Here is a 7,247-nt window from a genome sequence, read left to right as displayed (position 1 = left end):
TTTTCCCCTCCCTCCCCGTTCCCCACTACCGACTGTAATTCTTTACCAGAGTAGAAAGCCCGATCTTTCTCCCTTGCAGCTGGCTGATGGTTTTGAACTACTGACCTTGGATTTAAGCTCCAGCCCCTCTGGAAGCCACCACCGGCTCCTTCTGATTTGGGTCTCCTCCTGCCCCTCCAAACTCCGGGATGAATCAATATCGTGATTCTTAGTGGAGTGCCCTACCCCTGGATTCTCAGCACGCCATGACCCCGATTCTCAGTGAGGCACCTTTCGCTCTGGATTCTCTGGGTACCTCCGACGATCAACGTGGTGCCCCGTCTCCCAACTGCCCTCAGGGGATGCGTGAGGAATCTCCTGGCGAGGGTGGCTGGGAGACTTGTCCACCTGTTCCTGGAGGGTCAGAGAAGCTCCGAGTCTCAGCCAGAACGAGCCCCTGGTGCTGACGGGGCGGGTCGTAGCCCGCCAGGGTTTTGAGATGACGCAGTGGCATAGAAACGTTGTGTCTAGTTGCCTCTTGGGGATCTAACATCATAATAAGCATCTATCTGGTCTCTTCAACCAAGTTCAGGGTCCTCGGAGGGCTGGGCTGTGGTCTTCTCCTGTCACCCCGAGACTGCTCTTCTACTTGTCTCTGGTGACTTTGCCTTTGGGATTTAGGGGCGTGGGTAAGAAACAGGGGTCGTGTTTGTTTGTGGAGGGGCTTGAGTATAGACATGCTCATTTATGAAGGGCAGCAGAGAGCTGGGGAAGGGGCCCTGCTTCGGGGAGGGGAACAGAGGCCTGGGAGGTTGTGTGGCCTCGGGCATGTGACTGGCCGCACTGGGTCTCAGCTTCCTGCTCTCTCCTGGAGCAGGTTGCCTCACATGCCCCCTGGGCGCCTCGGGCCTGGCTTTCCTGGGTCTTCATTACTTCATCCGTCTCTAGGTGTCTCCCTCTCACTGATCGCACTCCCCACGCTTGGATGTTGTCACATTCGCAGTGATGCTCACAGGGTACCACACCCAGCTGCCTCTCTGGCTGCACCATTGATGAGCCCATGGCTGGGTGATGCAGGCAGAGGGCACAGGGCTGCCCAGCTCGCGGCGGCCCCAGGGACACTCAGTACGCCTCCCTGGCCTGAGGGCTGCACTGAAGGATGTCCAGTTAGTGTGGTAGATTCAGCATGACCCCAGGTAGCCTGAAGGGACAGCTTGGGCTGGCAGTTGTTCCCTGGTGGGGCCGTGGCAAGATCTGACTCCTCCCTGGCCTTCTCCCTGCCAATAGGATGTCAATTCCTGCCTTCTGGCCAACTACGTGTCCTCCCCAGTCTGACCCTCCCTGCCTCCCTACCCACAGACCCTCCCACCTTGATGGGTTGGCATGACCACGTGGCTTAGATGAGTTCGGAGCCCACGCCCGTTGCTTCGGGACAGCTCTGCCGACGTGGCAATGAGCCAGGCCTCTGAAGCCCAGCTGGCCTGGGGGCTGTTCACGCCCCGGGGCTGTCAGAGCCCAGGCACAACAGCTCATGAGTGTCTCAGACGTAGGCCTTGTCAACAGTGGGCCAGGACCCCGCTTCAGAGAGCCCTGCCTCTGTCCTGCCCCCACCCTGCTCCCAGCTGGGACCTGTCCTGGGCTTCCTTGGAGACAAGCTGTCTTCCAAGGGGGCATTTCATCGTCGTTAGTGAATTCATAACAAGTAACGTGGCAGCCAGTGTTGTCTCCTGCGCTGTGGGGGCTGGGCCTGGTGCCTGGGAAAGAGGGAGCCCAGGGAAGAAACAACAGCTCAGCAGGTGGGTGGGAGCTGGCAGGTGTGGGGAGGGCCAGGGAGCGTGCTCATCCAGATGCCCCATCAGGAGCAAATGGGTCCACTTGGGTGCTACCCAGCCAGGGCTGGGCAGAAGGCTGCCTGGTACCTGGGGAGTTAGGGTCCAGCTTACACAGTTTCATCCCTGGTTGCTTCATCAGGAACCCGGGTTCTAATTTCCACATGGCCCCAGCCCACAGGGCTCCACAGTGCTTACACACGGCTGCAGATGGGCACCCAGACTAGGGCATCAAGCCAGGGTGCATTGGAGGGAAAGGAGAAGAGAAGACAGGGTCTTGGGTGGACGCATGAAGGGCACCTGCAGTGGACTGACCTGCAGTGGATTAGGGACCCACCAGAGGGCACCACAAGGGCCCTCCTGAGGGTTGGGCCAAATCAAGGACCAGCCTGGAAGATGTCCCACCGTAGAATAAACTCGTTAGATGACTCCGTTGAACACACTGCCCCGGTGGGTCAGAGAGCACCCGGGACTCCTGCCAGCCAATAGCAGTGTCAGCTGGCCCCTCCTCCACCCTCGGGTTCCTCCTCTGCGAAATGGGTAGGCTCACTGGTCTCTTTGGGCCTTTTCAGGATTCTTAGTGGTGGCGTAGTGGTTACAGGCTGGGCTGCTAACTGCAAGGTCAGCAGTTCGAAACCACCAGCCGATCCGTGGGAGCAAGGTGGGGCTTTCTACTCCTCCCGCCAAGAGTTCCAGTCTTGGAAACCCACAGGGGCTGTTCCACCCCGTCCTACAGGGGGGCTACGCGTCCAGATAGACTTGGGGGCAGTGAGTTCAGAGAGTTTGGGGCCTACAAAAGGTAAGACAGAAGGTGAGGTCTTGCGCTAGTCCGCCCTCCGTTTCCCTCCCATGTCATTGCACCCCACGGCCGCCCACACTGTCCACGCTCCGCGTCCACCCTCACATGAGCTTGATGTCTGGACGCGGCCTCTGATTAAAATGGGGCCCTGCCGACTCTGCCAGCTAGGCCAACTGGAACAGCTGCTTCAGCGCCATGCCTCTGGTCACGCGTGTGAATTGCCGTCTCATAAGGTGGTCCAGCTCCGAGGGCACGAGGGACTTCATGTGGGCTCAGAGCTAAGCGCTTGGTACGGGAAAGCAAGTCGCATGGCTACTGTTTTGTCCGCACAGATTCACGGTTCAGGCCTCCCAGAACTGCAAAGGACTTCGGGAACTACTGGATGCCAGGGTCCGCTCTAGACTCTGCACAGGCTCATCTGGACCCCTGGGGACGAGCTGACCACCTGGACTGCAGCTCAAGCCTGCTGTGGGCCAGCCCTCCTGCCTTGGCTTCCTTCTCCATCGCCCGGGGCACCCCGCGCTCCGCTGGCTGGGGAAGCATTGCTTCTGGGAGTCCCGGGGAGGAGGCCTCGGGCCCACGGGGCTGCAGTGTGGTGAGAAGTGGGCACCCTGCCGCGTTCTCCTCTCCGGAACTGCTCCCAACAGCTCCCGCTGCCCATCTGCTCCCAGTCGCACTGCAAAAAAAAAAAAAAAAAAAAATCACCGGAAGGAGTGGGATAGAGAGAGCGATTCAGACAGGGGCCGCAGGGAAGAGGACAGAGACTTTTGGGAAAAGGGACCTCCTTCCACCCTTCTTCCTGGCACAGAGGAGAGAACTGCGGTTCTGGGAGCCTGCCGTGGGGCAGGTCGAGTCCGGCCTCTGTGCCCCTGAGCTCCTCTCGTGCCTGGTCTCGGTCCTCTCTGCAGACCTGTGCTCAGCACCAACGGAGGGGACCCTTCTCCCTAAGGGCTTAGCCTCTGGAGTGCAGAGAGCCTGGCCAGCAAATAATCATGGCCAAGGGATAGAATGTTCTAGATGGAGGGTGAGCTTCATGCAGGAAGATGGGGGCTCACTGCCATTTGGTCCATTTTGAGAAGAACTGTCTCGTGGGGGTTCCCAAGCCTGTCTGTGCGTCTTTACTGGAGCAGAAAGTTTCTTCTTGCTCTCGCAGAGCAGCTGGTGGGTTCAAACCGCCGACCTTGTGCTTAGTAACCCCATGCCTAACCCAAGACCCTGCCCAGGCGTTCACACAGGAGGGGACTTCGCCGAGGAGTGGGTGTTTCTCGGGGTTTTCAATGGAGTGGGGGTCCCTGGGGAGGTGAGCCGGCCTGAGCCCCGGTGACAGGGCTCATTCAGAAGGCTGGGGGCAGGGCCTCCCACTCATATGCTTCTCTCCGGTGTCAGGAAACGGCGTTCTGTCTGATACGTGGTTCTCGGACTTCAAACGGACTTTGTGTTCTCTTTCTCTGTGGAGACGGCACCTATTCTGTGATGCCTCCAGCGGATTCCGACTCCCATCGACCCCGTAGGACAGAGGAGCGCTACCCATCAGGTTTCTGAGACTGAGAATCATTATGGGAACTGACAGCCTCAATCTTTCGCCTTGGGAACAACTGGTGTATTTGAACCGATGACTTTTTGGTTAGCAGCTCAGAGCTTAAGCCACGGTGCTACCATGACTTCTTGTGTTGCCTGTTACACGCACGCACAGCAATCTGAATTTCTGACACCGACATGGCCTTGGCCCCATCCAACTGGGGGTTTCTGCAGCAGCCCCCAGTGACTTCCTGCTGGTACATCTCCCGCAGGCCCTCCGGGTTAGCCAGCCAGTCCTCACTCGTTCCTCGTCCCTCGCGCCCAGCCCAGCTCCAGAGGTGCTGGTGCCAAAGCCAACTTGAGGGGCTAAGTGTCTATCATGTACACTTGGAGAGAAGGTGACTTTCACTTTATGTGGGTTCAGTCAATGTCCCTGAAGGCAGCAGTCAAGAAAGCAAGCAGCATTTTGCACCGGACATATCTGCAAGAGATCTCTTTAAAATGTGACGAAAGCCAGGGGGTGGGTGAAAGTGTGTGTCTGAGCCGAGCCATGGGGTTTTCAATCACCGCCTGTGCATGTGGGCGCTGACCACTGAAGACGGGGGACCGAAGAAGAACGGTGGCTTTTGCATTTTCTGAATGCTCCTTGGACCGTCAGAAGGACAAGCAATTCTATCTTCAAAGAAGTACAGCCAGAATGCTCCTTCACAGCGAGGATGGCTCGACTCTGGTCTCACGTGCTTTGGACGTGTCCTCAGGGGTTCCAGTCCCTGGAGAAGGACATCGTGTCTGGTAAAGTAGAGAGGGTCAGTACAAAGGAGGAAGACCTTCAAAGGAAGGGATTGGCACAGTGGTTGCAACAGCGGGCAGAAGTAGAAAGATGGTGTGCGGATGGCACAGGACCAGGCAGTGTTGTGGTGTTGTGTTGTGCGTAGCGTCTCTGTGAATTGAAAACAACCTGATGGTATGTCGCAATGAGGACTTCGTTAAGTCTTTCCGGAGGGGCCTGATTTAACTCCGAATAGTAACCAGGATCTCGAATTCCTGACCACCCCTCCTTGTCACCTCTGCAGGTCCCTGGCTGAGAGGACAGTCTCCCTCTTCACACTCCCACCCACCCCAGGGCAGCCCCAAAGAATCTCTCTCCTCACCGCGTTCGTCTCCTCCTCTGCAGAGACATCTGCAGACATCTCACGTAGCCGAGCTTGGCGCTTAGTGAGTGGAAGTGAGGGTGTCAGGGTGTGAGTCAGCATGGGAGAGTTCGCTGGGGGTGGGATCTGTCAGGCCAAATCCATCTCACTCCAACCCACTGCCCCACCCTCCCACGATCAAGTCCACAAAGTCAGAGTTGTAAGGAAGCAGGATTCGGGGATGGGTGAAGGCAAGGAGACTCACCTCGACTCCCATTCATTCATTCATTCATTCATTCATGATTCTCCGCTGCCTACAAAGAGCTGGCCACGTGACCGTCTGTGAGGCTCCGGCACGTTGGGTGTGGGGTGTCCCCTTCTCCGTGGCAAGTGAGACAGCTCCCTTGTGGGGCATATGCTCCACTTCTGTCCTTGGAACATGCTGGCAGCTGGTCAGCTCAGCTGTGCAGATGGCACCAGGATTGGGGGCTCGCTCTGACACCCTCCTGGCTGTGCCTCCCCCCACAGCCTGGGCTGGCTCTCTGGAGATGCATGTAGGCCTGACTGTGGGGGAGGCGGATGCACCTGGCGCTGGGAGGGAGGGAGCTTGCCAATGCCTGCCTTTTCTGGAAGCCCACGCGGGCAGATAGCTCTTGGCTGGCCTGCAGGGACAGATTTGCTGGGTGAGGGAGCACCCTTGTGCCCCTCCCATGGGGTCTGCGGTATGAAGAAAGAGCAAGACTGGGCTTGTGTGTCCTCTGGGTGGGACAAGAAGGGCATAGTCAGCCTGTCATTGCAGCCTCCAGGCATGCCATCTGGATTTAGACACAACCAGTTCCACCTCCACAGGTCCCCGGTTCAAGCCTACGTGGTTCTGAAGACCCCATGGGCATAGCCAGTATGCTGGGCTAATCCCACACTGTATATGTTTTGGGTCAAAGCTCAAATTAGTTTGGCTTTTCTGAGTTCACCCTGACCTTGAGTAGAGAGTGACAGTTACCTGCTAAGTAGCGTTGTCACATACAGGTGTGCAGGCTCTGCACGGCACAAGGGCGACTGTGTGAAGAGAGACCTTTCATACCATAGACAGTGTGGATTTGTGGATTTCTGACAATGATCCAACAGAGGGAGGGAAGGTGTCTTGATAAAAAACAAACCAAACTCCCTGCCATCAAGTTGCTGCCCACTCAGAGTGCCCGGTAGGACAGGGTAGAACTGCCCCTGTGGGTTTCCGAGACGGAAACTCTTGATGGGAGTAGAAAGCCTCCCTTTTCTCCCAAGGAGCAGCTAGTGGTTTCGAACTGGGGAACTAGCAGATCACAGCTCAACGCCTAATCACTTCGCCACCAGGCCTTTAGAAAGGGATCTCCCCCCACACCCTTATTTGCACAAAGGCAACGTGTGGGCTAATGGTGTCATTGTTGTTGTTGTTGTTGTTAGTAGTAGTCACTGACCTGATTCCAGTCATGGGGACCCCATGTGTACTCTAGAGGGGTTTCAAGATCACAACCTTTTGGAAGCAGCTCACAAGACCTACCTTCTGAGGACTTTTGGGGAGGCTTTGAACTGTGAACCTCTCATCTTGTAGTTGTCCATTAACCATTTGTGCCTCCCTGCTGAGAGGCCAGGGGGCACAATTCTAGAGAAAATGCTAGCTATCACGCCAAGAGGGCAAATCACAGGTCAATCTAGAGCTGACTTGGGCAGCAATTCATCGCCAGACCTTGTTGCGCTCAGACTTTCTCAAGAAGGGAGAGAAACTCTCTGTGAGTCCCTCCGCAGAATGACTTTCCTCTCTCTCCCCATCTCTGCCCCTTGTTCCATCTCAGTCAGGCCACGAGCGGAAGACACAACATTTACAACTGCAGAATTGGTGGCCGCCTCCATGAAGGAGGTGCCAGGGCAACGGGGCTGGCACTCTGGGTATCCATTATAATGGTCAGTTTCACACATTGGGCATAGAAGTCTGGAAAAAGGTCCTGCTACATAAAC

General features: G+C 56.7%; 1 protein-coding gene across 1 annotated transcript in view; it reads left to right on the top strand.

Moving 5' to 3' along the window:
- The window catches only part of LOXHD1 (lipoxygenase homology PLAT domains 1), a 150,763-nt gene that overhangs the window by 30,874 nt on the left and 112,642 nt on the right, over positions 1-7,247 (top strand). The gene's annotated exons all lie outside the window — the stretch shown is intronic.

This window comes from Echinops telfairi, unplaced genomic scaffold (genome assembly GCF_000313985.2).
Source record: "Echinops telfairi isolate 266 unplaced genomic scaffold, ASM31398v2 ScPeMD7_7400;HRSCAF=8409, whole genome shotgun sequence".
In the NCBI taxonomy this organism is placed as follows: Eukaryota; Metazoa; Chordata; class Mammalia; order Afrosoricida; family Tenrecidae; genus Echinops; species Echinops telfairi.
The sequence above is the reverse complement of the archived record's forward strand: the minus strand, read 5'-3'. Positions and strand labels throughout refer to the sequence as shown.